Here is a 15,522-nt window from a genome sequence, read left to right as displayed (position 1 = left end):
AAGTATTGTTAAATTGTTCCTTGTTAATCTTAGCAAACTGACAACCAAAAAATTGTTTCATTAACAAAATAAAGTTCCATTATAAGGGCTCAAGAAAGAAAGGAAATAATCAAAATCCTTCCCCTGAACTTAGCAAATACCTACGTATGTACATGAATACATATATAGATAACTCAAAAATATCCATACCCACACCTGAGTGGATAGCATCCATAAGAACAAATCAATATGAAGTAGAAATAAAATACAGTGTGTTAAGTGAAGTGTCATTGTTTTAATAATCAACCTCAGAAATGTACTTTTTCACCTTGGTTTTCATTTCGAATTTGGTTTAGTTCATTTGAAGTAGTTTTATCTACCTTCTCTTTAGACTATTTAGTTCAGTTGTACTCCAGAAGGGAATTATTTACTGTTGAAGATAGTGCGCTGAGAGACAGCTGCTCTAGTTTATTTCATCTTTGACCATATAGACAACAACTCCTGTATTTTATATCAACTCCCTGTGTCCCTGTCTTTGTACTATGTGGCCGTGCCATGGTCCCAGGGGGATGGAAGGCAGAAGGCAGAGGCACAGGAATATTTCTTGCAATGTAGGTGTTACACATGTTGTGCCCTGTTGAAATAAGAAAGATACAAACATTACATAAAGTGTGGCAATGTATTCCTTCCAGAAGTCAGCACTTCATCGTCTTATTTCTTCTCATCTCCTGCTAGTAAACAAGGTGTGGAATACATGATTTCCTTGAGTAGTGAAGAAAACAAAACAGAAAAGACATTTTATGCCCAATTTTTATTTTTTCTTGGAATTTGAAGGCTCCAAGGAGAACCTCGTATTCTAACGTCATAGCTCAGATACACTTACTCCATCATCCTTGTATTATTCATACATCACACTGGAAAAAAAAAATTACACTCTAAAAATACATACATGTAACTAGACATTTCCTTTCTTACCCTGCTGCTTTTATATGTGAGAAGGATGTTGCATGTCAACTACTGTCTTTAATGACTGCAAAAACTTAATAATTTGTATTGACTTTTTCCTGAGCAGGCATCTTTAGTAGAGTTTTTTGACCAATTTTTATGGGAATGTTAGCCTTAACTGTAGAAAAGGAACAATTAGATCTTTACTGCAGTGGTGTCTGAATGTTCTAATACAGTATATTTCCCTGATATATGCTGAATCTACCATAACATTTCATTGAGGTTTTCTATCTGAGAGCCATATTGAGGAATATATAATTGGGGTTTACCGCATCAGAGCACAGTAATTCAGTAAAGCCTAAAAGCATAGATAACTAGAATATTCACGAGAAAACCACAGGTCCTTTGGTACAAATAACTACTTACAGACTTTGAAAGTGCATATTCCTGTCCAGGACAATCCACATACAAGAGGCAGAATCCCAGCCACTTTATTCGGTTCCACAAATTAACAAACCCATTATTTCCATAATCTTGTATCTGTGAACAGGAATGAAATTGGATCTTTTAAGTTTTTCTTTTATCTATTTCTTTTCACATCTAAGTAGAAATATAAATAGATAAACAAACTTTTTTTTCAATTATGAGAAACTTTGGTCCCATAGCTGGAAAAAGAAACCACATTTTCATGAGACAAAGTGTGTCCTTATTACTTGGCTTTTAATCCCACGTTTCATTCCTTCATTCAGTAGGAAGGAAAAAACCCAACCAAACAAACAACACCACAACCACAGAACAATACAAAACCCTCATGCACCCCTTAATACGCAGTGATGCCTAACCTTACTTTAGACGTTAAGTCACTGTAACTTAGATGTCATTATATATATAGTTATTCAAGCTGAAACTGTCCTTGGCAGCACTGTACAGGGCAATCTTTCCATAAGAATAAACAATTCTCAAACAATTTCTCCAATCTATTAGGCACAAACATGTTTTTTTTTTGTCAGCATGAGGCAAGCATGTTTCTCTTCCAATTATTTTTATTCCTTACACAAATGTTTATAAATGTTTATCAAGGGCAAATTGGAATAAAATCTCATTCTGTGTCTGTACGAGTGCTCTCTCTCTTACACCATTTCAGTGGTCACTTGTTACCAGTTCCTTTAATAACCTGAATTCAAATCAAGTTTCTCCCCAAGCCTTTAATGCCACACAAAAACTATTAGTACTGGTGGACTTTCAATACCAGCACTTTACTTCTCTCAATGCCAAAATCTGATAGGTTTCTGTTTTACTCAGAATTAGCACAACTTCTTTCCCAAACTGAAAGACTAAGTAACAGCAACGCTTAAGATAATTAATGTTTTCCTCTGGCATAAGCATGGATGAAAGGTGTTCAGCAAGCTTACCCCACTGCAGCGTGGTTTTCATTTCATGTACCTTGCATGAGACTAGAAGTTGCTAGATACTGTACAGAACATCTTTAAACACACAGGCCAAACACTGAGATACATATGAAGTTTCTACTAAGCAGACAGTGTGATGTCTTCTAACTACATTTAGCTTGATCTTTTGTTGTGTGCTGTGACCTGGTTCCTACCCCTATTTCTAGAGTGTACCTCAGCTTCTGTCTGGACTGGGAATCTGCATTTCCTGTAAACTGCAAGCAGGATGTATAGGGCTGCTGTACATCCCAGCACTCACCCTAGAACAGGCAAGACACAGGAAAGTTGAAAATGTCAGTAATCTAGATGTGTTTTAAATATACATAAACAGAAAAGACAATCAACTATTTAAACAACCCAACAAAATGAAATATTGTGGTTTAATTTGGATGAACCAAAGGAAGTGAAATTAAATCAAAAAGCTTTCTAACAATTTGCTTTCCATTACTATCATATCATTTTTAAAGGAAAAAAAAAATAATAAAAACCCTGTAAGAGCCTTTCAGGATATATGCATCAAATACCTCATTGGAAAAATGTGACATGCCATTATTATTTTTTACATTTCTTCCTAATAGGGAACAGTCAGTTGCACTGCAAAAGCAAACTATGTATCAAATAGTCCTAAAATCCAAATATGACAAGTTTTCTATTAAAAATGCATTTTTAGAGAATCTTTATACTTCTTTAAAGTGCTTATTCACACTATAACTAACTGAGCCCAGGTTAAAACTGGTCACAAATATTAGTGTAATCCAAACAAAAGTGAGGAATCAAGGGAATACTGAGATATCACTTTTTTATCTCATAATAAAACAATTTTATAAAGAGTAATTCAGATATTCCAATAATGATAGAGATACAGGGAAAAAAGTATTCAAATTACTTTGTTAATTGTTGCCTGAATTGATGGTGTGTCTAAGAGCATATAGGCAGTCATAACAATAAAGAGAGAAAAAATGAAAGAGTATTGCTTCCAAGTCTTTTTGTTCACCCAAAGGCAAAAGCAGCTATCTTAAATACAGTGTTACTTAAACAGAAGAGGGAAGAATATACAAAGGACATTTCAGTAAAAAATCAGCAGATTTTGAGTCTTTTCTTCAGATTTCTTTAATGAGACCTAAGTTAACTCCTTATCCCACTTTGGCTTCAATGTAGTGAATATTTTCATGTGGTTAAAGAGCCAAATCAAAATTACTGTTTGCTGTCTTTAGCCTTTGCTTCCCTCACTATATAATCTGTAATACATTTCCACTTTGTGAACAGCTGTTTTGGAAAATAAAAATTGCTTTTTACACATGGCAAAATCTGCGACACTAGACTGAGCAAAGGAGGTTTAAGTCTTGCCCTTTCGTGCATCTGTCAGAATGGCAAATTTTAAGAAGTATTCATTTTTAATATATATATGAGCTGCACATGCATAGACACACATGCACACACTGTAATAAGGAAAGAAAATGCTTATAGAACAGAATATTGCAAACCTAAGAACTGATATTTATAAAATACCAGTATGGAAGTTGTCTATGCATTTTTCATTTAATCTCCATGTGCAAACACGTTATATTTTGTTTTTATTTGTTCAGTCTACATTGTTAGATTTGTTCACATTCAGCAGAATGGAAATCAACAATGATCAGTTACTGAACAGCTACCCAGTATATTTGTTCTATTTTCTCTTCCCTTGCTCCCCGATCTGCTATGTAGTTCTTCATTTGACTCATTAGAAACTATGAAACTTGTTCTGAATACAAAATAAAAAGTTCAGAACCAAAAAAAGTTATGTTATAAATTCCTCGGTGTGGTACTTATATAAAGTTCAAATTTTACAGCAAAGAACTGAGATATGGAGAGACCAATGTAAAACCTTTCTACTTATATTGACTACCCAGTCTAAGACATCTCAGATGTTATTTTTCAGGACTGTTTAGCATTTCATACCAGTAAATAGTGGTATAATTTAATTGACATTATTTGTAAAAGGGATTTTTCACCTGCTTAGAAAATCTGATCTTTATCTCAAATCTGGCATCCAGAAAATGATGAACAAACATTTAAAAAGCACTTGTCATAAGTAATGATAGCAATGTCTCAGTGTCAAACAAGAACTCTGTGGAACAAAGAACATATTTGACTAACTAGAAGAATAAATAAAATTCTTTATAAGATATCTTTCTTTGTCTTTCTGACTCATGCTTGATTTACTATACACTACTATATGCAAGTTCTGAAGAAGCCAAGTAGGTGTTATGTAAATAAAATGACCTTAAACTTTTAACCCTGATTCAGATTAGAATGAATTTTAATCTAAGTGAGGCAAAGATCCTGTGAAGAATTAGATAATGATCATCCATAAAAGCTTAGGCGCAATGATGACATTGCTGTGTCAGTATTTCTGTCTCTTCTTAAGTATTTAAACTGAAAAAAGGTATCTGAATTAGGTGGAGTCAGAAAGAAACTCAGATACTTCTTAAGCAAGATTTGCATTAGTCTTCCAAAAGTTTATCTAACTGCTTTATCATTCGTGTAAGCTGCTTTCACAAGTTCCTATTGCAATGTGCTCCACGGTTCTTACAATGCATGAGAAACAAGCTCTCTTAGTTTATTGTGGAACAGACTATACCTTCCCCTTCATAATTTTACTTCATGAACAAAAGTTCTCATATTTTTGAGAATTAATAACCACTTTCTCATTCACTTTTTTGATGCTACACGTTTTTACAAACCTTTACCATTTCCGTTCCCATCTATCAGTTGCTCCTTATACAATACATTATTTTCCCTTGTGTTTAGGTATTTTTGTTACTTTTCTGAGAAGGTTATATAATCCTGCTAAATGTTGCCTGAGTTATGAAGACCAGAAATTATTTTACATATAGCCATAGTATGAATTTGTAAAATGTTATCATGATATTTTCTTCAGTGTTCAATATTACAATATAATAATCATCGGCCACTTTCATCTTTACTGCTTTAAATGTCTCTGTATCTTTAGAAAGTTCTTGTTTTGTCTTAAAAAGATTGCTGGGAGGAACCTGTGGAACTTTAGAATATCTATTTTTTCCAGGCTACTGCCATATCAATGTTAAAGTGCCCTCTACCCTTGCAAAGAAGTTTCTTGTTTCTCTTCATGTAACAGAATGATAAAAGCATGGAGTGAGCATAAATAGCTTGGGGAATGGTGTTAATTTCCTGAAAACATCTGTGCTTGTGCTTGTCTTTAATACCATGAGTTTTTCCACTAATTCCAATGTATCTATGCTTGTAAGCACTGGTCTCCTGGGTGTCTCCGCATATTCTGAAATAAGTCATGAAGTACAATGCCTAATCCCATATAAACAAACAAATAAACAACAAAAAAAAACCAAAACAAACAAACAAACAAAACCCAACACAAAACAAAAGAAAACAAAACACCGTTTGTTTTTCTGTATGGTCTATCAAATACTATAACATGCAGTTTAAAAATAACTGCAATGAGTATTGGAGAACGGGAAGAATGAGTCAAGGGCTACTCACAGGCTTTTGTTACTGGAAGGCTTTGTTCCCCTCTGTGTCCCACAGCCAAAGGCTGAATTTCTTCAAGTATGATTGTACTGAAGTCCTCTGAAGTATACTTCCTTATGTTACACATGAACTTTGCAATTCAAGCCACAATATATTTAAACAATCCATGGTGTTTTCTGGTTATAAGATTTTTAGGCTAAAACACCATAAGACTTCTATAAATCTTATTTATAAAGAATTCCCTCTACCTGCCAGTAAAAATGTTAGACCACTATATGATTTGATGAGAAAAGATAAACATATTTATATAGTATAGAAGAATAAAACCATTCAGGGGATCAATACTGAAAAGAAAACATTTTTAAAGCAGACAGTCTGTATGGTTAAAGCAGTTAAATCTAATGGAAACACAGAAATATTTAACAGTATGTTAAGGGGATACGATCTATTTCTAGTGTAGTTTAATTCAAATCTCTAATAATTACACAACTGGTGTTTAACATAGAGAACTCCAGCAGAACAGAAATGATTAAATTAAAACCTGTAACAATAATCATAAAAAAACAGAGAAGAAAAAAACCACACACACACACAATAATAATGGAAGAGTTTTCAACAGTGAAAAACTCTTTGGCTTCAGTTTTGCTCTTAATTTTCAAGGTTTATTTCTTGTATTTTCTGAAGTTCCTATTTTTTTCTGTTTAACTGAATATTATATTTTCTTTTCTTTTTTAATGAAGTATAGTTAAAGGTTTTCATGTATTCTGAAATGCAAAAACAATCATCTGAAAACCTCAAGAACAGACTGAAAATCTTGTAGAATGTTTAGCACAATTCCCATTGTTGCACTTTTGAAGGTGACAGATTTCTAAGAAGTAATAAATCAATTTAAAGAAAACTTCCCAATCATTTTAGTCACCAGGGCCCTGGTCCTTCTGGTAAGGTCAATGGGAGATTAATATAGACGCTTTCCCTAAATTCTAGAGCAAAAAATTGTTCAACATTTTTTTAAAATTTCTTGAGGGATGGAAGATGAGTGAAATTAGGCATATATGCACTACCCTGACTAAATCAGGGGATGGACTTCCATAAAAACCCCGACCAGGCAAGGATAAATGATGTTTCCAGTGTTTCTGCTGGAAAGGGACAAGAGTGTCTGGCTCCTCTGCTTGCACATGATTCAGCATAGGCTACACTCCGTATATCTGTTCTGAACTGCTCCTACTGGTTACAAAGACTCTCTGTTAGGTTCCAGTCTTCTTTGCAGGGAGAAAGTAGCAACCGATGATGGTGACAAAGTAATGTAAATGGCATGCAGTGGGAAAAGTAGTTTATTTTAAACTTGCAAAAGGCAGAAGGATAGCTGAAAGAACTGTGGAAAGATGACCACTACTTGCAGACTAAATAAAACTTGTATGACCGTCATTATGACAGCTAAGTCTCTGGACTGGGCAAGATTTCCCCAAGGACTACCAGTAGATACGTATGAGCGCTATTCAAGTTTTGAAAGTTGTGCTACTTGAAATCAACCTTAAAAAAAATAGTTTAGTCTCTCAGGGAGGTGTAATTCATGAGATAGAAATGGAATTTCCTTTTCAAAATGAAGGAGAAGATAAATCAGCGATAGAGATGAAGGTCTACTGCCAAAATATTGTGGAAATTACTTATTTTTATACCTATATACAGAGATTTTTTTGTGTGCTTATTTCCCAAGCTGATGATATATCTACTTTAAAACACCTTCTATATCCTCTTTTATTAATATTCTTCATGACTTCATACACTTGATTAGCTAAGGTTCAGTGATTGCATAACATATTTTCAAGACTAAGAAAAATATTTGAGGTAGGCTTGAATGTGAGATTCGGGTATCTAAATTTATATATACTTTATATAAGTATATATACAACAGCTAAATGTCTGTAAACACCCTAGTCAAAACAGGTCCACTCAGTACAATTAATGAATTCTAGACATATTAATCTTTGATTAATATGATAATCTAGATCAGACATTTACATTTGGTGAGCTGAATTGCTCTGTAAACTGAGGACACTGACTTGAAGGGAACTTCAGTTGCCTTAATAATAGACATCTACTCTTTTTTAAACACCCTGGAATATCTCACTTGGCTAGAAGGTGATGATGCATGCAACAATACAAATGGTATTCTGTAGTGTTGTGTCAAACCTTGCCAGCCATTTGCAATGTTTCAGATGTCGAGAAGTCTCAATTGACAATACATGTTTATAATGGGGTTTCAGGTGTTTGCGTCCCAGGCTGAATCCAATTTCTAGGTCTCAATTCAACTGTACCTGCATAAGGGTCTAGTGTCCTTTGAGTTGTCCTGTGATGACCTGGCTGATCTTCAGGTGCTACTACAGAAAGGTCTGTGTCTCTTGTAGGACCCATGTACTAAAGTAAAGCCTAAACAAAAGCACAGAGAAATGAGTCCTTGACTACTTCTATAACCAACTAGATTTATATTGCAGAAGATCCTAAAGCAAAGAAATAATACACTAATTTTGTTTCCTTGTGTAGCTGTTGCTAACATTATACCCAGTAAGACATTTGAATCAATAGCCCTTGAGACTGGCAAGGGACACACATTCAGGGATGCAGTAGGCAAAGACACTACACACCTAAGCAAAACTGGCAGCCACAACCTGACACATTGCAGAGGAAACGTCCTGTTCCCTGAGGTCAGTGATGCTGGTCTAAACAAGAGCGGAGGGCCTGAGTCATTTATTACTCTTAGTATATTTACTGTGTGTTGTAGAATGGAAATCAGAGAACAGAAATTGCTCTCCACCTGCTATCTATATCTGCTTAGTAAATAAGTTTTAAATCATGAGTGGCATGATTCAGTTTTTACAACAACCACACCTAAATGTCCCATGACATGCCTGCATAATAAGTTCTAGCTACATAAGGCCGAACACCCTTAATGTCCTTGAACATCCTGGAGCATTCCAAATGGTGTTCAACACTTCTAAGTGGGCAACAAAACTGAGTCCCTAAATACCTTCAACAGTGTTGATAGGATATGCACCTCATAGTGCATGTTAAATTTTAGTGAAACTGACCTCAGAATGAATTGGGCACTTTTGTCTGTCAGTAATAGCACTTTGCAAATACAGAAGAAAACCATATACCTACCTTCTCCAATATTTTTCTAGTAATAAGAAACATACACTACATTTGGAAGCCTTCCTGGGACCTTATGAAGTAAGATGTAACAAAGTAAGATGTAAGTCAGAGTGAATATATCTGTGCAATTCCACTGCCTATGTGAGCCAGTCAGGAGGTTAAAGCTTTTGGAGGCAAAAGGATGGATTTTTGTCACCAAGGAATGTCAATAAAAGTTATTATTTTGTTTTGATCTTTTAATTTTCTAAAGCCAGCTTTTGCAAATATGGAACTTAAACCCTTTGTTTCCTGTCTCATTGTGGTTGTTTGTTGTGACAAGCTAAAGAAAAACAACTTGGAGCGCTGACCAAGGTACTGGAACAGTTTCAAACATAATCAGGAGTTGATGTAACTCTTTGAAGCACTAAATTTCTCAATAATCTGTGACACTAGTAAGCCTTTCACAATGTATCTAAGTTAAGGTAGTTTTCTTAAATTATCTCTCTCGCTTCATCATAGCCAAGAAAGCAATCCAAAAAGTCACCTAGAAATCTAAACCAAATATTAACCTATGACTTTTTTTTTTTTTTTAATGCCTCTCTTCAGCACAAAGTTTAAGCTTTCATTTTCTCACCTTTCCATCATGTTGCAAATTTGAGGTATTTGCTTGTAGAAGGTAAATGAGTACATTCTGAATCCAAACCCTGGAGATGTGTACTTTTCATTTTCACAAAATTATTTTTCTTCAGGGTTTCTCAGATCTGTAAATTAACTCAGAAAAACTGAAGGGGAATTCTTTTTACATTTCTATACTTCTGTCCAAGTCAATGCCTTACTTTAAAGTAATTTTAACATTTGTGAAAAGTGCAATAAAAGCTATCTTGAATACACAATTTCATTATGGATAAAATAATTCTTGGTTGACAGTGTTATGCAGTGCGGATGTGGTATTTTGCATGAAGCTGAAGTGAAAAAACACTTATGTCTAACAGAAAATGCTATGCCTATCAGGAGAAGAGTGTTTCAGGAAATGGTAATGAAAATTAGAGTTATAGAAAAAAAATCAGACAATGGGTTTCTTACAGAGGGATGAATACGGGCAGATGGACATAATATACATAATGGAGGTAATGTAGAAAAAGTATCATGGACCAAAAGCTTCTGGGTTGTTTTTTGAGGTGGTTTTTTTTTGTGGTTTTTTGTTTTGTTTTGGTTTTTTGGTTTTTTTGGTTTTGGTTTTTTTTTTGGGGGGGGGCAGTTTTTTGTGTGGTGGTTTTGTTTTGGTTTATTGGGGGGGTTGGTGGGTTTTTTTTTTTGTTTTTTGGTTGTTTTTTTTTTTTTTAAGAGAAGATCAATGGGACCATTAGTGAATGAAATCAACAAATTACATACAGATTAAAGATACCCCACCCACCCACCCACCCCCCTGCTTTTTCTTCATATTATATATCATGGAATTTCCACTGAATAACTGTAGTGGTTTAACCCCAGCCAGCAACTAAGCACCACACAGCTGCTCGCTCACTCCAGTCTGGTGGAATAGGGGAGAGAACTGGAAGAGTAAAGTGAATAGAAGATAAAGACAGGTTAATAGGTAAAGCAAAAGCTGCACACACAAACAAAGCAAACCAAGGAATTACTTTACTACTGCCCATTTACTACTGCCCATTGGCAGGTGTTCAGCCATTTCCAGGAAAGGAGGGCTCCATTGCACATAATGGTTACTTGGGAAGGTAAATAATTTAATGTCAATTGTCCCTCCCTTCCTTCTTCTTCCCCAAGCTTACATACTCAGCATGATACCCTGTGGTATGGAATATCTCTTTGGCTAGTTCAGGTCAGCTGTCCTGGCTGTGCCCCCTCCCACCTACTTGTGCACCCCTAGCCTACTTGCTGACTCTGTAAGAACTGTTCAGCAGTAAATAAAACATCCCTGTATTATCAACACTGGTTTCAGCCAAATCCAAAACATAGCCCCATAGTAACTACTATGAAGAAAATTCACTAACCCAACCAAAACCAGCATAGTGACCTTGAGGTAAAATGTTTAGGCAAACAGAGGACTTAAACAATAAAGGCATGGCAAGAACATCCTAACCACTTCTATTTAATACAGACTCTGGTGCTTGGGCGGGATATAAAATCGCATGTTCTAGAGAAAAACATTTTCTAGTGAGTAGAGTTCAAATGTGAATTCCAGGGAAAAAAAAAAAAAAGAAGGGGGTCCAGCAAGAGCCAGCAAGAAAGTAGATTATTCTACATCAATTTAATGTAGAGATCCATGTATCTTCATTGGAGAAACTAATTCTGGTTAGTTCACTAGACAATATCGTGTGTTAGACCTGTGTTTTATTACCTTAATTATTCATATGAGAAAATAGAATATGAAGCTAGAAATATAATTTTTTAGTATTGGCTAGGCTGCTATCAGATTCACCTGTTCAGTGAACAGCTATATTTTTGTAAGAGCATGTTCTTACTTTCATGCTAATTTTAAGAGAACACGTTCAACAGATCAGTTCATGGACCTTCTGCGAATAGAAACCACAGGTCTATGAGTAACTTCAGATAAATTAAATTGACGTGTAATTAATTCTTCAAAAGTATTAGGTTTTTTTTACAATAGTTTTTTTCTTTTCTGTTTTTTAAAGAGAAATTATAAACATTAACAATGTCAACATTCATTATAGAAAGTTAAAAGTGTAGCTAAACTAATGTTTTACCTTTTTCTATTATTATGTAATGAAAATACATCAGAAATTGAATATCTGAAGTTTGTAACAATTTCTGAATCTTAGTATGAAAATACATCAATTAACACTGGAAGCTGTAACTAAGTCTACTTAGTTACTGAATTAACTCTGTCATTATCTTGAAACATTCATGCCCCACATCAGGCGCCAAAAAGGACTGATGTGGTTTAATCTCAGCCAGTAGTTAGGTACTACACAGCTGCTTTCTCACTCCCCACTCAGTCAGAGGGATGGGGAAGAGAATCGGAAAGAAATAGAAAACTCCAAGGTGGAGATAAGAACAATTCAATAATTAAAATAAAATAAAATAAAAGCAATTATAATAACAACAACAACAGTAGTTATGAAGGAGGAAAAGGTGGAGAGGAATGAAATTCAAAGGGAAGGGAGAAAAGAAGACAATTGATGCACTATACAATTGCTCACCAACGACTGACCAATTTTACCTGCCAGTCTCCAAGCAGCAATCTGCAGCTTTCCCTTGCCAACCCCCCCATTCCTTCACTGCCCTCCCCCGCTCTCAACCCCCCAGTTTATATACTGAGCATGATGTCTCATGGTATGGAATATCCCTTTGGCTAGTTGGGGTCAGCTGTCCTGGCTGCGTCCCCTCCTAATTTCCCGTGCTCCTCCAGCCCTCACGCTGGCAGGGCCTGAGAAATTGACAAGTCCTTGACTTAGTACAAACATCACCCAGCAACAACCAAACCCATCAGTGTGCTGTCAGCATTGTTGTTACACCAAATCCAAAACACAGCACTGCACTAGCTACTGTGACTAAAATTATCCCAGCTGAAGCCCCGACTACACAGTTGGCCCTTTTGGCCACTAGGGCACATTGTTGACTCATACCGATTTCACCATCAACCAAACCCCCCAGATCTCTTTCTGCATGGCTACACTTATGTCACCTAGTCTATACATACATCCATGATTACACTGTCCCAGGTGGAGAATCCAGCACTTGGTTTTGTTGAAGTTCCTCATAGAATAATTTAGGTTGGAAAAGGCCTTTGAGATCATCAGGTCCAACCATTAACCCAGTACTGCCAAGTCCATCACTAAACCATTTCAGTAAGCAACACATCTATGTATTTTTTAAACACATCCAGGGATGGTGATTCCACCACCTCCTTTGGCAGCCTGTTCCAATGCTTGACTACCCCGTCTGTGAAGAAAATTTTCTTCCTATCCAATCTAAACCTCCGCTGGTGTAACTTGAGGCTGTTTGTCTTTTCCTGTCACTTGTTATCTGGGAGAAGAGACCTACCCTCACTTGCCTACAATGTCCTTTCAGGTAGTCATAGAGAGCAATAAGGTCCCCCCTGAGCCTCCTCGTCTTCTCCAGGCTCAACAACCCCAGCTGCCTCAGCCACTCCTTGTAAGTCTTTTGCTCCAGACCCTTCACCAGCTTCATTGCCCTTCTCTGGACACACTCCAGCGCCTCAATGTCTTTCTTGTAGTGAGGGGCCCAAAACTGAATGCAGTATTTGAGGTTCAGCCTCACCAGTGCTGAGCTCAGGGGGACGATCACTTCCCTAGTCCTGATGGCCACAATATTACTGATACAGGCCAGGATGCTGTCCCAAGTGACCCAAGTGCAAGACCTGGCACTTCTCCTTGTTGAATCTCATACAGTTGGACTCAGCCCATCAATCTAGCCTGTCCAGATCCCTCTGCAGAGCCTTCCTACACTGAAGCAGATCAATACTCCTGCCCAACTTGGTGTCACCTGCAGATTTACCAATTGGTGTACTTGCTTCTCTTATCCAGATCATTGATAAAGATATTAAATGAGACTGGTCCCAACACTGAGCCCTGGGGAACACCACTTATGACCATCCACGAGCTGGATGTAACTCCATTCACTACCACTATTTGGGCTTGACCAATCAGCTTGGTTTTTTTCCCAGCAGAGAATGTATCTGTTCAAGCCATTAACAACCAGTTTCTTCAGGAGAATGCTGTGGGAGACAGTGTCAAAGGCTTTACTAAGGTCCAGGTAGACAGCATCCATAGCCTTTCCCTCATCCACTAGGAAGGTCATGATGTTGTAGAAGGAGATCAGGTTTGTCAAGCAGGATTTGCCTTTCATAAACCCCTGCTGGCTGGGTCTGATCCCCCAGTTGTCCTGCACATGCCATGTGATGGTGCTCAGGATGATCTACACCATAGCCTTTCTTGACACCAAGGTCAGACTGGCAGGCCTGTAGCATCCTGGATTCTCCTTCCTGCCCTTCTTGTAGTTGGGCATCACGTTGGCTAACCTCCAGCCTTCTGGGACCTCCCAAATATAACCAGGACTACTGATAAATGATGGAGAGTAGCTTGTCAAGCTTCTCTGCCAGCTCTCTCAGAACTCTGCTGCACGACAGGTTCCAGCTCCTTCTGTTTGTTGCCCGTGCTTCAGGCATTGGCATAGATGCACTTCAACTGTGTTACTGATCTCGCCTCCAACTTTGGCATGTTGCCTCTAGGCTTACTTCTAGTGAGCCTGGTTTTATTGCCCTCCCCTTTAAATCTAGTTTAAAGCTCTCTCAGTGAGCCCTGCTAACTCCTGACATAGGATGCTTTTTCCCCTTTAAGACAGATGAACCCTGTCACCAGCAGGCCTAGTACCATGAAAACTGACCAATAATAAAAATAAAAATAACAATAAAAAACATTCAGCCTGTGACACCAGACCTGGAGGCAAGTATTGGTCTTTGTGATCTTCAAATTACATGCACCATCATTTCCAGCAACTGGCATGATAGAAGACAACACTGCTTATGCTCCTGATCGCTCAACCAGTCACCCGAAGGTCCTCAGGTCTCTCTTGATTTCCCTCAGACTTCTTGTTATCTGGATTTCATCACTGCCCATGTGGAAAATGAGTAATGGGCAGTAATCAGAGGCCTGTACCAGGCAAGGGATTTTTCTAGTAACATCTCTTACCCAGGCCCCAGGGGGGCAGCAGGCTTCCCTATGGGCTGGGCCTGGTTGACATATCAGGCCATCTGTTCCTCTCAGAGTGGGGTCACCAATGACAATCACCTTTATTTTTTTTCTAGCAGTGATGCGTGGCATTGACTGACTCTCCCTAGGCAACTCTTCCAGCCTGGACGGGTCTTTGCCAACATCATTTTCATGGCCCTCAGGTCCCAAAGCCTCACACCTATAGGGGTACACGGAAAGGTGAAGTAGGCTGGGAGGTGATTTGCCTCCTGTCCTGAGCAGGGACCTGTTTTCATTCCTTCCCATCTCTTAGGTCCCCTCCTTCTGTCTGGTAGCAAGAGGGTAGGGGATCCTCTGCTTCTTGTGATGTGTCAATTTGGTACATTTGTCTTAGCGATAGTAGAGTGGCTCCACCAGTCTGTCTCCCTCTCACACTTTCTGATACTCTGTAACCTTTTTACTTTCAGCTTTGGCACCAGACTGAACAGATTGTCCACGTGGTCGCACCTTACGCAGTTGGTATCTCTGCTGCCCTCCGATAGCAGTGACAGGCTCAGGCATTCCCTGCAGCCTGTGACCTGGGCTGTTGCATGTTTACATGGGAGCTATATCTGGTTCACCACATGCCGTCTAGCACTGGGTTTTGACCAAGTGAAAATCATAGCTAAGTTTCTTCTGGGAGGGTGATAACCACTACTTGAGCTCACCTCTCTTGAGTCATAAGGGTGATGGTGCCTTCCCTACACACCCTCGATGTGCAAATTCTGCACCATGTCCTGGCTGAGTGCCACACCCAGTTCTCTGCACTCCTGGTTGCTCCAGCT

At 37.7% G+C, this 15,522-nt stretch overlaps 1 pseudogene; it reads right to left on the bottom strand.

Annotated features, from left to right (window-relative positions):
- LOC119142979 overlaps positions 1-15,259 on the bottom strand; it is a 96,926-nt pseudogene extending 81,667 nt beyond the window's left edge.
- Between the last annotated feature and the right edge of the window lie 263 nt (positions 15,260-15,522).

This window comes from Falco rusticolus, chromosome 2 (genome assembly GCF_015220075.1).
Source record: "Falco rusticolus isolate bFalRus1 chromosome 2, bFalRus1.pri, whole genome shotgun sequence".
NCBI lineage: Eukaryota > Metazoa > Chordata > Aves > Falconiformes > Falconidae > Falco > Falco rusticolus.
The sequence above is the reverse complement of the archived record's forward strand: the minus strand, read 5'-3'. Positions and strand labels throughout refer to the sequence as shown.